This window comes from Danio aesculapii, chromosome 9, assembly GCF_903798145.1.
Source record: "Danio aesculapii chromosome 9, fDanAes4.1, whole genome shotgun sequence".
In the NCBI taxonomy this organism is placed as follows: domain Eukaryota; kingdom Metazoa; phylum Chordata; class Actinopteri; order Cypriniformes; family Danionidae; genus Danio; species Danio aesculapii.
Genome location: NC_079443.1, coordinates 37,317,555 through 37,334,991, shown reverse-complemented (window position 1 = coordinate 37,334,991; position 17,437 = coordinate 37,317,555). Strand labels below are relative to the sequence as shown.

Below are 17,437 nucleotides of genomic sequence, written 5' to 3'. Positions count from 1 at the left end.
AAAAGTCAAAAAGAGCAGTGGGAAACAAAAAATTAGAAGAAAAAAACTTTATATCAGTCACAGTCATTTATTAAAGGTTGTGGATTTTGATTTGCATCATTACATTATTTACGAGAAATAAACAATATAGTTAGTTTGAATATTTGGAATTTGGTTTATGTTATTATTTATTTTGCTGCATCTATTTTATTTTATTATTTTTAAATAAAAAAGAAACAAAATCAAATAAAAATAAAAATAAAAAACAGGTCAAATATTAAAGGTGGGTTTTTAATTACTACTGCTACAACAACAACAACAACAACAACAACAACAACAACTACTACTACTACTAATACTACTACTACTACTACTACTACTACTACTACTACTACTACTACTACTAATAATAATAATAATAATAATAATAATAATAATAATAATAATAATAATATAGTTTAGTTGTTTTTTTAAATAGGATCTTAAAATAAAATTAGAATATCACAAGTATTTGTGCTTGAATAGTATTATTTATTGCATTTGCATTGTTGTGTATGAGCCTCTGTCTGAAGCCCATTTTCTACATATATATATATATTTATATATTTTTTTTTAAGTTGAAGTTGAAATTATTTCAATGCAAAGAACTGGTTTTAGTATATAAATATAGCTTAGCTTAAATTTGCTATAATAACCCTGCACGACTAAATTCACGCATTAAACCCATACTTAACAAGCCAGCTATGAGGCGATCATTACCAAACAAGACCGTTCGTACTCCTCCAGATAATCCTATTAGTGAAAATAATCAGACTATGAGCCTAAACATGAATCGAAAGGATCCTGGATTAAGCAGCATTGGTTTCAGGGTTAATCCTCCAGAGTTAGTATTAGCCTTTATGAGCTCCGACAGGTCAAGAAAGTCAACAGTGATTGCTTGTTATTACACATATTTGACACTGCATAAGGATTTCAGATGATCCCCGAAGGAAGGCGCAGTCAACTTCACTCTACCCCATCATTATCCTATTCAAATGAGCCACTTGACTTTCACATTTATGGCCTATGATAATGAAAGGTGCTTGACCCGCTGAGACTAACAATATGAGGCGTCTACAAACAACATCTACTGTATTAGCATGACTGCACATCATCTGGAAATGACCAGCAGCTTAATGCCTTCTGGGTGATATTCCATATCATTACACCAAACACATTCAATAAATATGCTAATGGCTGACGGTGTGTGTAGGTGATTAGATTCTGCTTTTCTTTTACCAAACTCTCCGAATTTTCAGTTTAATGGAAAGAAGTTTTTTGATTTTAGTTTAGTTTCTTTGATGCCACTTCAATTTGTGTCTTTAGATTTCAATTACAATAAACATTTAAAGGGTAGTTTTCTCTCTAAAAAGCTGAGCCATAAATCTGCACTTTGAGCTTCATCAAACTTTTTCAAACAGTTTTATATAAATATAAATTGTGAAATATGTTCATCCCAGGCTCAATATTAATACGTACCCCTACATACATATCTGGAGATCTCAAAATACACCCCAGGAGGAACGTTTTGTTGCAGTTTTTGTTATATTGCATCCACCAGAGGCCGCTGTGTACACTTTTTCAGATCTCTAATTTCTCCTGTGAGTGTGATTTGCGCCTGCTGTTCTAGCGTAAATCCACCAGAGGCTGCTGTTGACTGACTGACTGCCTGGCTGACTAACCGACTGACGGATACCCCCACACACACCCTTGTTTAAACCCAACTCAATACTGTTTTCAAAAGCACCGATTGGCTCGATCACCCACTTCCCTAAACCCATCTGACAGTGTTATTGTTACGTGGGTCTGTGGCCGTAACAGTTATCAAACGCAATCCAGAAAAAGAAAAGCCCTCGCAACTGCCTGATTTTTTTCCACATTTTCAGATCTTACCACATTCTCACCCTTTTATTTGCTTGATTATTTAAATTTTTTACTTCTGTTTTTGTTCTACCTGCTTTATGGAACCGTACTTTGACTGACTCAAACCCAATTGTCGCGGTCAACTCCTTTCTGCTTCTTAAGTCGGCCGATGTACATGGCAAGCTACTGGGCAAACTGGTAACAACTGAAAAAGAAACAGCCACACGGAGGTAAGCGGTGAACTGGTAGCACAAAAAGAAACAGAAGCAGTTGGCTGCGTCACACCACCCTGTAGCATTTGTTTTAAAGATGAAATGCAGCCATACATATCTCTGGCTACATAATTTGCACTCTTCAGAAATGTATACAGGGGTACATTTTCTCAATAAGATTGTGTTGAATATGTTCATCATGTGTAATCTGCTTGATTATTTACAACTTTTATTTTCTGCTGGCTGTTTGCAGTATTTTTCAGAATTATGGAGTTATAAAAATCCCCCAAATCCATATTACTGACAAATACACACTTATGAGTCCAAATGCCCATATTGATGTTTATTCACACAAACACAGTTTTGTCTAAAATGAAAGTAAACAGTTTGAGAGGCATTCTGCGAGCATAAGTCCTTAAAGTGAGAGCAGCAAAAAATAATAAATAAATAAATAAATAAATATTTAACATTTTAGGACACAATTTTACATTTTACATTTCTTAAAATAAGAAGACAGGGCAACCAGTGTAAAAGGAATTTCATTTACCAATTTCCAAAAAATAAAAAGCAGGACATGAATTATACATTATAAAATATATAATTATAGATAATATAGACCCTTTTCAAATGTCCAGGTTTCTCAGTAGCGGAAGGCGGCATGGTTGGGTAAATTTAGAGCGCAGTGAATGAGAGAGCACAACAAATAAATCTTTTACAATCCTATTTGCTGAAATAATAAAATAATTTAAAAAACTACACGATGATGTTATAAAGACTTTTAGAAAAAAGGAAAAAAATAGTGTGAGACTGATATGATGGCAGCCAGAGGAGAGAATAATGTCAAATTTACTCTCAGCCTTATAGACGCTGCATTAGAAACACCTCGCACAAGCGGTAATTTGTTTTTTGTTTTGTTTTTTTATTTGCCGCAAAGATGATTTAATACATTCATAAGTGCATAGAAATGTTCAATTTAAAATATATATATATATTAAAATATTAACTTTCAAGAATTTCATATTATGATGACTGTTAAACGTGTCATAATAGTCTTGTGAAAAGGGTTCATTATAAATATTAATTACTGCATATATCTAGTACGAGTGATGGGAAATGTGTCAAAATGAGAGAATGCTGATTTCACTGCCTGGCTTTCAGTCAATAAAATTAATTTATAAACTATTAAAACTTAAATACATTCATCTATTTTCGACAGTTGATTTATTATTGTTTTTCTCTTAAACTTTAAACAATGATTAACTACATTGTATTCACTGATTAGTTATTGCAGTAGTTGTATAAGAGCCGTTTTTGCAAAAATAGTTTTATGAAAAAGGTTTAAAAAAAATAAAATAAAAAAAAAGGTCTGGTAAAAAAACAAATAAACAGAAACATCACTGGTTATTTGCAGATTTGGCAAAAAGTTGCCCTGTACTGTATTTGTGGATGTTCATCTTGGTAACGCCGCTGTCTTGACCCTGGGGGAGACTGTGGGTTTGTTTGTATGAATTGTTGAAAATTAAAAGTTAATCAAGTGAAATAATTGAATGTTGTCGAGAGGCAAAGCAAGGGAGGGAAGGTGCATCTGCGCTACATTTTGATTACTTCACTAAAGCAGTGTTATCTATTAGCAGTGTTGCTCCAAATGTGTAAATGCATGTTTACCTATGAAAAAAGTTGATGTCTGCTGATTAAATGTTTAGTTTATTTATTTGTGTTTGTTAATAGAATTGTTTAACAGTTTGGCTAAACAACTTAATCTTGTGCTTTAGGGTAAAGTCAATATTTTTGGCAATAAAAATAATTGATATAGTTTATATAGGGAAATGTATTAGTCCTTTTATTTGTCCTGTGAAAATTAAAATCTTTTTCAAATATGTCTCAAGCACACATTTATATAATAATACTAATATTAATGTGTAAATGAGTGTGTATGGATGTTTTCCAGTACTGGGTTGCAGCTGGAAGGGCATCCGCTGTGTAAAACATATGCTGAATAAGTTGGTGGTTCATTTTGTTGTAGCAACCTCTGAAGAATAAAGGGATGAAGCCGAAGGTAAATTAATAAATAAATGAATAATAATAAATAAATGTATAATAATAATAATAATAATAATAATAATAATAATTAAATATGCAGATCACGTAACACTAAAAACTAGAATAACACTGGATATGCAATTCATAATTCAATTAAATAAAATTTAGTGCCTACTAAAATGTATCAAAATAAAATAAAAATAAAAAATTTAATCAAACATGTATATGATTAAAGCTATAAAAGAAGCATCCAAGCAGACCAAATGGTAGATCAAAACTGTACAACAGTAAGCAGGCCATTTTAATGTACAGCATATGAAGATTATTCCTGCAATCACATTTCAGAGCTGTGAAGTGACTTATTCTGTAAAGCAAAAGACTCTCTCTAAGCTTTCTTCTTCTTCTTCGTTTTATTCTGCTCCTGTAATTACTCTAATTGGTATGTAATTGCTTTTGAGAAAAGGAATCATGAGCTGCGTTTTAATGACTGAACATAATGCAAGCGCGTAAGCAGCACAATCAATGAAATTACCTAAGGGTGTTCATTTGTTATTGCATTTCAGCATAAAGGCAACGCAAATGAAATTTGCTCTGATTTCAGTTAACAATCAAAACTAACCTGTTTGAAATCGCTCACTAGCAAGACAAAAATAAATCATTGTCATTCCTAGAGCATTCCTTCTGTCTGGGTAACACTTCACAATGAGGTTTCAGTTAACTTCAGATAAATGTAAGACATTTTTTTTATTTAAAGCAGTGAACAAGACTTTTTGTCTCAAGCATATTATTAGGGGGTTCTGTTACAATGTACAGTACTATACCAACACAATACTATCATTTTAACTTCAGATAAGTTAAAAAGCAGTATTTGTTGGAATAAACCTGATTTTCAAACACAATAAATATTTATATTTGTTATTCTGACCAATTTTTCAGTAATTTTAAAGAGGATGGGTGAAGGTCTATTTATTATTATCAAAGTATTCAAAAATGTAAATATAGATATTATTACAGTAAATCTAAAATATAAAAATTATTAAATATGTATTATTTGACAGTTATTATAATTCTTAGATCATATTAATATAACTACATTTATTAAATTTGGTTATAATAATTTTATTGGTGTTTATTAATTTTAATATTCTTGTTTTAATTTTTTAAATTATTTATTTAATTGTTTACTTATTTACTTGTTTAATTGCTTATTTACTTGCTTAATTGTTTACTTGCTTACTCATTTACTTGTTTATTTATTTACTTGCTTGCTTACTGCTTGTTAAGTTATTTGTTTGTTTACTTGCTTACTCAATTACTTGTTTATTTATTTACGTATCTACTTGCTTATTTACTTATATGTTTACTTATTTATTTTACGTATTTGTTTCCTTATTACTTATTTACTTATTTGTTTATTCATCAGGATTCTGCCACTCCGGTCTTGTTAATTCTTGTTTTGGTAGCAAAGTCCAGACACTAGTCCTGTCTTGTCTTGCATGTTGTGCTTGGATCTAATTTTCTCGGGTCAAGCACTCATTTTCTGTCATTGTCTCTTTTTGTATGAGCGCCATCTCAGCCACGCTTGGGCCGAGCGTGTTGCCGCATGATGCGGGAGCGCGAGGTCTGGGCGTGGTTGTGATGCTAGCTCTCGTTCTGGTGTTTGTGTTCGTTCTGTCCGCGGCGTGGTGTTTCATTTCCAGTGTCTCAGTTGGTTTCGATTGGCGCTGGGTGAAACATACACGTTTGCATGTGTGAGTGCAAGGTGAGTGTTTAAACTTATTGTATACTCTTGTCTTGCGTTCAGTCTTCTGTTGGTGTTGTGTTTAGCACATGGTACATGTTTACATGCGCCGCGTGCTTTACCGTCTCATGTGAACACGCGGTTAATGAGTTCTCTCATTGGCTGAGTGTTCTAGTCTCGCTTTATGTGAGCACATGGCTTGTGTTGTTTCTTTGTAACATGTACTCCCCCATCTATTGTCTACCCCCACTCTTCTTGTTAACCCATTATTAGTTAATTATGTTCACCTGTTAATTATTTCTGCTTTTAATTCCCTCTTGTCTGCTGTCCTGTGGCAGTTCATTGTCTTTCATTCAGTGTGTTGGAGTCATGTGTCTTGTGTCCAGTCCTGCCTTGCCAGCCCAGTTTTGGTGATAGTTTTTTCCCCTATGGGGAAATTTCTGTTTGTTTATGTTGTTTATCAAAATTAAAATAAATATCAATGCTTGCATTCTTGTGTCCTCGCCTCTTCCCTACACCCTGCCTGTGACTTTATTTATTTATTTATTTACATATTTTTTTTCTTATTTACTTATGTTCTTAATTAGTTATTTTACTTATTTGTTTACTTGTTTACTTCTTTACATATTTGTTTACTTCTTTATGCTTAATGGTTTATTTATTTATTTACTTGTTTGCTTGTTAACTTCTTTACTTTTTTTTCTTACTTTCTTTTTCTTTCTTTATCTTTCTTAATTTCTTTTTTTTCTCTTTCTTACTTTTTCTTCCTTTCTTTCTTTCTTTCTTTCTTTCTTTCTTTCTTTCTGTTTTCATGCTGTTTTTCCAGAGATTTTCCATGTACTGAATAAAACCTCACTGCTGTGACAGGTCAAGCCTCGACTTTTTCCCTCACTCCTACAACCAGCGCTGACACTCTTGACCAGCCCTTATAAATCAATAAATTCATAAGTCTTAACATTGATTTCAAACAAACAAACAACAAAACAAAAAACTTTGCCAGTCCCTATGCAAGAACTTCTGAAGAAAACCACACTAGTATGAGCAAACATAGTCACCAATCAGAGACCCTTTTGCCACTTGTATGCTCTCAGCTTGAGAAAAAAACTTGAGAAGTCCACCTAAGAGCTCCTAAATTCAAATGCGGCCTCTTCTCATCCGCAGCTGTCAAGTTTCAGTGCTGGCTGAGAGGAGCGAGATTTTTTTGCACACTGAAAAAAAGAGGCAGCCAGGTGGTAGAAAAGGGAAAAAAAGATGAATGTAAAAAAAGAAAGTTTTTCAAGCCATCTCTGGAAATCTCTACTCCTCTGAAGGATAATCATTAAAATAAAGAATTGCTCAAGTGTGTGAAGGTGAACTAGAACGCAGTCTTTGTCTTCCATATGGGCTCAGTTATTTTTTTTTCACGTAATGCTCTCCTGGGATTCATTATGTATATTCATTACAAGAAGGGGAGGCGAAGTTTGAGAAGAGACCCAGCTGCCATGATCCAACTTCTCCACCGTGACCTCATTTCCCCCCTCCCGGCTGCAGGTGTACCGATGGAAACACATGCTGATGTCAACTGTGGCCAGTGCTTACTCATTCAATTAGCACCTTTGATGAAGTATACTGTGTTGCTTACTTCAGCAGACGGCTACATCTCCAACAAAAACACGTCTGCCTGCGTCCAGACTTTCCACTTCTGTCTACCTGTAAATCTGTCTCACGAGTCATAACTAACAGCTGTGTGCGGTTTAAAAGCTAATGTCATTTTCCTTGCACACAAGCTACAAAAACATCATGTCAAAAGTGAAAAGTGTAACCGAACACTTTTAAGGTGAGAAACTTAGTAATTTAGGGATTTCTGGCTTCTTTTTACATTGTTTAGTCACATTTTATTTTAATGTAAAATTCACTCTATTAGCAAACTCTCAACAAACCATTACCTAAGAGATTTAACTCAATAAACCAACCAGCTGTTTTTTAATAGTCAGTAAGGTGATAGTTAGGTTTAGGTATTGGGTAGAATTAGAAATTTAAAATAAGATCAAACTTTATAAATGCTAATAAACGGTTCCTATCTTAATAATAGGCAGGTAATAAGCCAGTAAATGGTGTGAATTGTTACTTAAACTACAGTGTTACCCATTGTTTTGTTTTGTTTTTCTTTATCTTTTTCTTCAGTCTAATGAAAATAAAACATCCACCTTTAAGTGTGTGTTTTTTTTTTTGTCACACTTCATCAATTACACTTCAAACACCCAATATAGAAATCTAATACATAGAAAATATGCTAATTACATATACATCATACAAGTTCATTCTTGCATTTCATGTTTTAAAATACGTTTACATACACTCATCGGGCACTTTATTAGGTACACCTGTCCATAAATTTCTAATCAGCCAAACACATGGCAGCAACTTATTTAGGAATGTAGACACGGTAAAGATGATCTGCTGCAGTTCAAACCGAGCATCAGAATAGAGAAGAAAGGTGATTTAAGTGACTTTAAACTCGGCATGGTTGTAAGTGCCAGACGGGCTGGTCTGAGTATTTCAGAAACTTTAGGATTTTTACGCACAACCATCACTAGAGTTTATAGAGAATGGTCCGAAAAAGACAACATATCCAGTGAGCGGCAGTTTTGTGGGTGCAAATGCCTTGTTGATGCCAGAGGTCAGAGGAGAATGGCCAGACTGGTTTCAGCTGATATAAAGGCAACAGTAACTCAAATAACCACTCATTACAACCGAGGTACTCAGAAGAGCAACTCTGAATGCACAATATGTCCAACCTTGAGGCAGATGGGCTACAGCAGCAGAAGACCACACAGGGTGCTACTCCTGTCAGCTAAGAACAGGAAACTGAGGCTACAATTTACACAGGCTCACTAAAATTGGACAATAGAAAAATTGGAAAAATGTTGCCTCGTCTGATGAGTCTCAATTTCTGCTGTGGCATTCGGATGGTAGGGTCAGAATTTGACATCAACAACATGAAAGCATGGATCCATCCTGCCTTGTATCAACGGTTCAGGCTAGTGGTATAGTGGTGTGGGGGATATTTTTTGGCACACGTTAAGCCCTTTAGTACCAATTAAGCATCATGTCAACGCCACAGCCTACCTGAGTATTGTTGCTGACTATGTCCATCCCTTTATGACCACAATGTACCCATCTTCTGATGGCTACGTCCAGCAGTATAATGCGTCATGTCATAAAGCGCGAATCATCTCAGACTGGTTTCTTGAACATGACAATGAGTTCACTGTACTCAAATAGCCTCCATAGTCACCAGAACTCAATCCAATTGAGCACCTTTGGGATGTGGTGGAATGGGAGATTCACATCATGGATGTGAAACCAACAAATCTGTAGCATCTGCGTGAGCTATCATGTCAATATGGACCAAAATCTCTGAGGAATATTTCCAGTACCTTGTTGAATCTATGCCACGAAGGATTAAGGCAGTTCTGAAGGCAAAATTGTGTCCAACCCAGTACTAGTAAGGTGTATCTAATAAAGTGGCTAGTGAGTGTATATGCATATTTATATATATGCATATATATGTATTTATATATATGCATATTTATATATATATATATATATATATATAGAGAGAGAGAGAGAGAGAGAGAGAGAGAGAGAGAGAGAGAGAGAGAGAGAGAGAGAGAGAGAGAGAGAGAGAGAGAGAGAGAGAGAGAGAGAGAGAGAGAGATGTTTAAATACATGAGCTTTAATTTTATAACGTATATGTGTTCATATATGGCCATATAATGTATATTTAAGCATGTACATATTTGTAATACAAACAAAACATTTTTTTCAATATTTTGCATCACTACATTTTTTTAAAATAACTTTTTACTTAAAGTTTTTCTGGGGGATAAAAAAAAAAGATTTTGGAATTTATTACCCACTGGTCAAGGGGGAAATCGATATTTCTTTTTCTTACCAGATCTGGACTCCTTTCCAAAAGTCTGTAGGTCCCAGGATTTCAGGTACCTTTTTTTGCAAAGCCTTGGTACAGTAGATCTCCTTAAACCCTGGCTAATTTGCGTATGTTGTTATTATTATTATTATTATTATTATTATTATTATTATTATTATTATTATTATTAATACATTTATATTATTGCTTTATAGTGTATATTTATCTGAGTTTCTGAGTTGCGGTTTATGCTGTGTTAAGGATATTGTAATGTTGGGGAATTTACTGGTTGTGATCTGTGGTTATTATTCTGTTGATTTGTTTTGTTAAAATAAAAGAAAACAATGAAAGAAAAAAAGGTTGATCTATGACATGGTCTCCATTATTTTTGAGAGTGAATGAAGTGAGCTGCAGTGAACGCAGAAGCCAACAAACTGAACAAGAGCAGAAACAGAAAAAAAAGGATTTATTGCCCCAGGCACTCGTTGCTTAATTAGCTGTATCTAAAAACAAACAAATGGAGGAGGAGAACAATGAACATAATGTCTCTTAATGCTTGCTAACACTCTAGGATAACTTTCTGTGATACATCACATGAGGCTCACAGCCCCTCTCTCTTTATCTGCAATACGTCAAGTCAAAACCTTAATCTTTCTGCCCATTGAACTAGACCAATCTCTTTGCCTGTGCTGGAAGGTGATTGGTTCTTCTGTCGGAGAAAGGTGTTCTGAGGTCAACCGTTCCTTTAGGCCAGATAAAGCTGAAAAACTGAGGCTTGCTTGATAAGGAAGAGAGAATACTGTGGAGAAGGAGAGCAATACTACAACACACACACATACACACAGTCCAAAATGAAGATGTATTTTTATATAGAAACATAGACAACAGAGAAACATTCATACCGTTTCTATGGCCTAAAACATAACTGGTAGTGAAATTACAGTAAGATATCTTGGGTGAAAATGCTGCCATCATATCTTTACAAGCAATTTAAATAAATAAATAAATAAATCACATTTACTGTGATTTGAAAAAAGTACAACATAAAGTATAGACCATTTCAATGTGGTCATGTCTTTGGCCCATGAACATTTCCTGCTTGATATCAAACTATTTCATAGCTGTAACAAGAGGCAATTTAATCATAACGTAATTTTAAAACAGCTATCATCACATTATTTATCAATATGTGGCTCTTTTTGGATTCTCAAAAATTAAAAATGTAAAACAGGAAATATGTTGAGACCATTGTTTTTGTTTACATCCCTCGAAATGGTCTATAGTAACATATATAAGTATATAAGAAAGTAAATAATTACTAATTAAGCAAATAAGTGTATAAATAAATAGTATAATTAAACATAAATTAAAATGACTGATCATTCCAGATGCTTTTTAAATAAATTAAAGTAAATTCTTTCATTCATTTTCTTTTCGTCCTAGTCTCTTTATTAATCTGGGGTCGCCACCATGGAATGAACCGCCAACTTATCCAGTATATGTTTTACATGTTTATGTTTTACTGAGACAATCAGGTCTGAGTAGACTAATTCAGAGTTAAGCGCACATAGCGCTATAAAAAGGCATTATCAATAGAGAGCTGATGTTACAAGTCACCATTTCAACGTCTGAAGAAAAAAAAGAAAACAGATCAGTATTTTTTATTTTTTTTTGTTCAGCTGAACTTGATGTGCTTATGCAAAGTTATAGCAAATATGACCACTATAGCAACACCACTATATCGGCGAAACCGAGACAGTTAGTGTGAGAAAACAGCTGCTCAAGTTAATCAAGTTTACATTTAAAAATTATTAACATATTTAAATATTTAAGTATAGAAAAAATAAGCAATTTAATGTGTGACGTTCATTGAGTTTTCGCTTAAAAAAATGGGAAATTGGCCGTAATTTTGAGGTTATTTCAGATGTGATTGCGTTAAATTACATAAAACAGGCTACTGCATAGTTTACACAACACATTTGGCAAAACAAGAATGCATATAACCTTAGCTTAATGTTCAGTGGAAATTTAAGGTTCCCACTTTTACACACGCTGATCAGTTTTAATAGATTTAAAAGTGCACTTGTGTGTCTGCATTTTTATTGATCAAGTGGTAGAGGTTGATATGACATTTAGAATGTAAGCAGCACAAAAAAAAAGTTTTTAGAACGAGTAATAATCCCATTAATCTAGTTACAGTACATGTCCCTATCGAAGGACAGTCAATTTAAGCTTATTATTATTAAAAAAGGACAAGCCATTCTAGTAAATTTGTTCTTTGTGTGACTGAAATGTAGGCAATAGATGTGCTTCCATCCAAAAATATTAATAAATTTATGTGCAAAACTTGAATATCCCATAAAAGATTTGTGAATAAAGCAGCGTTTCCATCCAACGAGTCAAAGAGAACAAAATCGTCACTTCCTGATTAACTGGGAGGCACATATAAACAGTAATAATGTTGTTCTTATAACAATGTGTATTATAATAAGGCAAGTAAAGTAAAAAGTAAGTATAAGTAAATAAGTTGGTAATTAAACATTCATTCATTTTCTTTTCAGCTTAGTCCCTTTATTAATCTGAAGTCGCTACAGTGGAATGAACCGCCAACTCACCAGCACACGTTTTACGCAGCGGATGCCCTTCCAGCTGCAACCCATCTCTGGAAAACATCCATACACACTCATACACTACGAACAATTTAGCCTACCCAATTCAACCACAATTTTTTTGACTGTAAGGGAAACCGGGGCACCCGGAGGAAACTCACAACATGCAAACTCCACACAGAAACGCCAACTGACCCAGCTGAGGCTTGAACCAGCAACTTTCTTGCTGTGAGGCGACAGCATTACCTACTGCGCCACTGCACCACGGTAATTAAACAAGTAATTTTAAAAAATAGTTCTCTTTTGAAACTAGTAAGATTTTAACATTTCTTTGTTTTAAAGAAATAAAGCAAGCAAATAACTGATTAAAACCGAGTAAGTACGCAGGAAAATAGATAGGTCTTTTGAGGCTAATGTAATTATAAATGTTGAGATATTTATTATAAATAAGCAAATATGAGAGTAAATACATAAATTGTAATTTCATCTGAGAAATATTGCTAAGTTACAAAGTATGCTATCCATCTCAGATGCAGAAAAGCAGATGCTTTTATGACTTCTAGGCTGGATTACTGTAATGCTTTGTTTGCTGGTAGCCCAGCATCCTCTATTAACAAACTTCAGCTAGTACAAAATGCAGCTGCCAGAGTTCTTACCAGGTCTAGAAAATTTGATCACATCACTCCAATTTTACCCTCCTTACACTGGCTGCCTGTTAAGTTTCATATTGATTTTAAAATATTGCTTCTTATATATAAAGCTTTAAATAATCTAGCTCCTGTTTATCTAGCCAACCTTCTGTCTCGCTATAATCCAATTCACTCTTTAAGATCTCCAAACTCAGGACTTCTGGTAGTACCTAGAACAGCAAAGTCGAGTAAAGGGCATCGAGCCTTCTCATTTATGGCTACTAAACTCTGGAACAGCCTTCCTGATAATGTCCAAGGCTCAGACACTCTCGCAGTTCAAAACTAGATTAAAGACTTATCTTTTTTAGTAAAGCATACACTCAGTGCATCACTTGGTGGTATGATGCATGAATGTCCTTCACACAGGTTTTTATCGTTTATCTACACTATGAACAGCAGCTACGCTAATTATTCTCTTTATTCTCTATTTCCACCTGGGGATACTTATCCCGAGGCCCCCAGAGACTATGCAGCGCCACTGACGCGATCCAAGATCAGCGACGAGATGATCCCAAGGTTTCCATAATCCTGGACCAGGCCAAATCCTGAGCAGCTGCTCTGGTGGTCATGGAGGAATGGAAAGCATTAAACTGATTCCTGTGACGCTCCGGGGGCAGACTAGTCTCACTGGCGTCCAGCTTCTCCAGTGCCTAGACTGCAGCTCTGCACAAGACGTTTGGCCAGAGGAGAAATGGTTGTGCCCAACTGAGCCTGGTTTCTCTTTTTAAATTCTTCACTTTCGCCAATTGGTGAAGTTTTTTCCTCGCCGCTGTCGCCACTGGCTTGCATGGTTCGGGATCTGTAGAGCTGCACATCGATGAATTTGCTCTTTAGTGTTTGGACTCTCAGTAGTGATTATTAAACCACACTGAACTGAACTAAACTGAACTGAAGCTGCTTTGCTTTGAAGGTGCAAATATTTATTACAAATAATGGTAAAACTGTTTACATTACTTGAGCATACGTGATTCAGTGCACTGACTAAATAAGACTGAACATGAAATAAAAATCAAAAGATTATTGAGACCGGTGTGAATTTAAAAGCGTAAATACAAACAAACACACTAATAGAAACATCCCACTGTGTACTTAAATCCAGCACCATATAAACACAAGTCACCCTTCTCAAGCAAGTAATTATGTTTCCTCCAGCCAGTCTCCATTGACTAAATAACATGTTGCTGCTGTAGGCCCTGCGGGAAACCTTCGCAATCCACCTGACATTACAATCTTGTGTGGTTTATATGGGTCACTGGCCGCTTTTCAGCCCGGCTCTGGATCAAAGGCCAGGATCAGCTGCTCCTGGCTCTGCCCAGCTGGATGCCACACTTTTCCAGTTCGCCAAAGGTCGCAGTCTTGGCCAGTGCGAGGTGTGCAGCCTCTACAAACGGGCATCCACCCAACGCCAACTGCTGAGTCCGTATTGTCATATCAGAGAGTCCAGGCGGCTCCACCTGCTTGTTATTGTGGCTCAGATGATTGCGAACAAGAGTAGATTGTGTCCAACATTACACCTGCTGCGTCATTCACCTGTTCCCTGTTCCATTAGATGCAAGCCAATTCATGTAAAGATATGCAGAATTAGCCTGTCAATATAATTGTTGGATGAGTTTAAACAGTGAGCTTATTGATATTGATGGATGGAAATAAAGTAGTTGCACAGTTAATATCAACAACAGAGCAGATCAGAGACTTATTAAAGCTCTCTAAGATAGACTTAGTTTGTCACCTTGGATTTATGAGGTTCTATCTGTATTCTAAATGATTCAGAGATATTGAGCTTCAAAGTTTTTGCATTCCATATAGCAAGCAATATGTGTGTAACAGTTCTCTTTCATACATTAACATGACCTAGACCCTAAATGTACTCTAAATACAAATGCAGATATAGAACCTTCTAATTCTAAAAAGTCATTTTCTGCTTGGAATTATACAGTTCTATCTGGCAGATCATTCATTGAAGCAATACTTTTTAAGAAATACAATCAGTCTGCATATTAATTTAATTACAAAAATAAAAAATTGGTGTTGTAACAATATGTTGAAGTTTGAGAAAGTTTTTTTTTTTTTGCTTTTTATAACATTTATTTAATGTTTTAGGATTTATATATTTTTTCTTGCTCAAATTAAGCATACAAGGATACAAATTTTTTTCCAGTGCAGATGTTAATTTTATGTAATTAATATGGTCTTTCCCGCTGTCGACCGGCAAAAAAACAAACAAGGATGATCCTGATTGGTCCTCGTGTGTGCATTTGCAATGCTGATTGGCTCACAGAAAAAACCTTATAGAGCTAAGCTAGAGTTGGACTTTGTAGATAAAACCCTTTTCTGTTTTTTAAATAAAAAAGTCTTTAAATGTAAACAACTTCTATAAATTTTTTTTTTTTTAAATTATGTCATTTAATAAAAATATGTGAATAACTAAATTTTGACAAAAACATCAGATAGAACCTTTTTTTTCCCAAGGTGACGAGTTGGACAAGTACATTTTTTAACAATAGCCAAAATATTACCGAATTTTTCTTTTATGCCAAAAATAATTTAAATATGAGTAAAGATCATGTTCGATAAAGATATTTTATAAATTGCTAACTATAAATATTTGAAAACTAAATTTTTGTTTATTATTGTACATTGCTAAGCAATTAATTTGGACACATTTAAAATTATTTAGATTTTTTTTAAACTCTGAGATTCCAAATTTTATATTTAGTTTCATCTCAACCAAATATTGGCCTATTCAAACATACCATACATCAATGGAAAGCGTATTTATTTAACTTGTATGTAACCAATATAAATATAAAATAAATATAAATAGCAATTCCAATTAAAAAACAAAACAAAACCTTTTTGTTTTGTGATCCACAGTTACAAATTATGATTAAAATATTTATATTCTTTTCATGTTTTTGTTTTACATTTTATAGTTGGACTGATCAATCCAATTGATCCACACAATGCCATTAGAGAGTCGCTCAAGAATTTTGCATATCAGCATACTGTTTTGGCTTGTTTCCACTGAGTAGATTTAGTAAGGTACAATACAGTATACATTTACATTATCGTTTCCACTGTCAAAATACAAAAAAGCAAGCTATACCATACTTTTTAGGAAAACACTAACCAATACTAGGGTACCAAAATGGTGGAACTAGACTTGCAGCTGACAGTTATTGGTTTACAAATAATTGTTACTTGCCTGTGTAATGCTGTGTTCACACCAGACGTGGTACGCACGGATAAATCGCGCTATTCGCGTGTAAAAAGACGCATGAACATTTTAAGTGTACTCGCTTCATTTACTTGTCAAATGCACTGAACAATAGGTGCGGATTCGTGTCATGGGCAGGGCTTCTGTCTGCCTGGTGACTGTAGCTTCGTTGCTAAAAGGCTAACATGGATTTTATTAAGAGAATAACTGTGTTTATGTGCTTTATAAGGGCTAAAAAAACAGTGTCGATTCATTTGAAGCCATGTCTGAGTTCACTAGATACTTTCAGAGATGCACCCAGCTCTGTGAGTTCATCAACTGTACCTGGATGATGGAGGCTTTCAGCAGTGCTTCCGACTGAGCCGAGCGTAGTTTGATCAACTGTTGTCCAGTGTTGCCAGGAGGATTTCCTCCTGGGACACCAACAACAGGTGTTACATCATAGGCACGCCCCTACAAAAGCAAGCTCCTGATTGGTTTTACGAACTTGAGGGATCCGCACTTAATGCGCGTCAAGCTCATCATTCGCGCAAAATGCTCAACTTGCACTGCTTCATTCTTGCGAATCGCACATTCGCGGGCATCTCGCCGCAAAATGTCTATTCGTATCTTTGCATTGACTTAACGTGTAAATCATTCACGCTTGACGCTTCTTCAGCGTCTAGTGTGAACGCAGCATGAACTTGAGCTTCCTTTTGTTTTGTTTACTTTATAATTAAAGTTTATTAAATGTTCGCAGGATCCCAGGCTCTTTTTTCCTTGAGTTTTTACTCATTACATTTACCATCAAACTGTTTATCACTGCCATATGTGAATCCTGTTACAAAATTTTGCAATAACTACTACTACAATGGTACACTGCAAAAAGTGATTAGTTTACTTTACTAAATAAAAACTGAGTAAAACTTGTAGCCTTATAGTTATTAAGTAAACAAACTATGTGTACTGTATAATTATAATAGTTAATTAATGGGTTTACTGACTTTAAGTAAAATCCACTTCATGCTTATAAGGCAAGAACTTTCCTATTTATTTTTTTTTTTAATTAAGTAACTGATCGCATTTTACAGTGTATTAGTGTGAGGAAGGTGTGTACATGTCTATATTACACTTCAATAAATGTGATTAAAATAGG

General features: G+C 34.6%; 1 protein-coding gene across 1 annotated transcript in view; it reads right to left on the bottom strand.

The window, feature by feature from the left end:
- lrp1bb (low density lipoprotein receptor-related protein 1Bb) overlaps positions 1 to 17,437 on the bottom strand; it is a 625,723-nt gene that overhangs the window by 412,832 nt on the left and 195,454 nt on the right. The window lies entirely within an intron of this gene.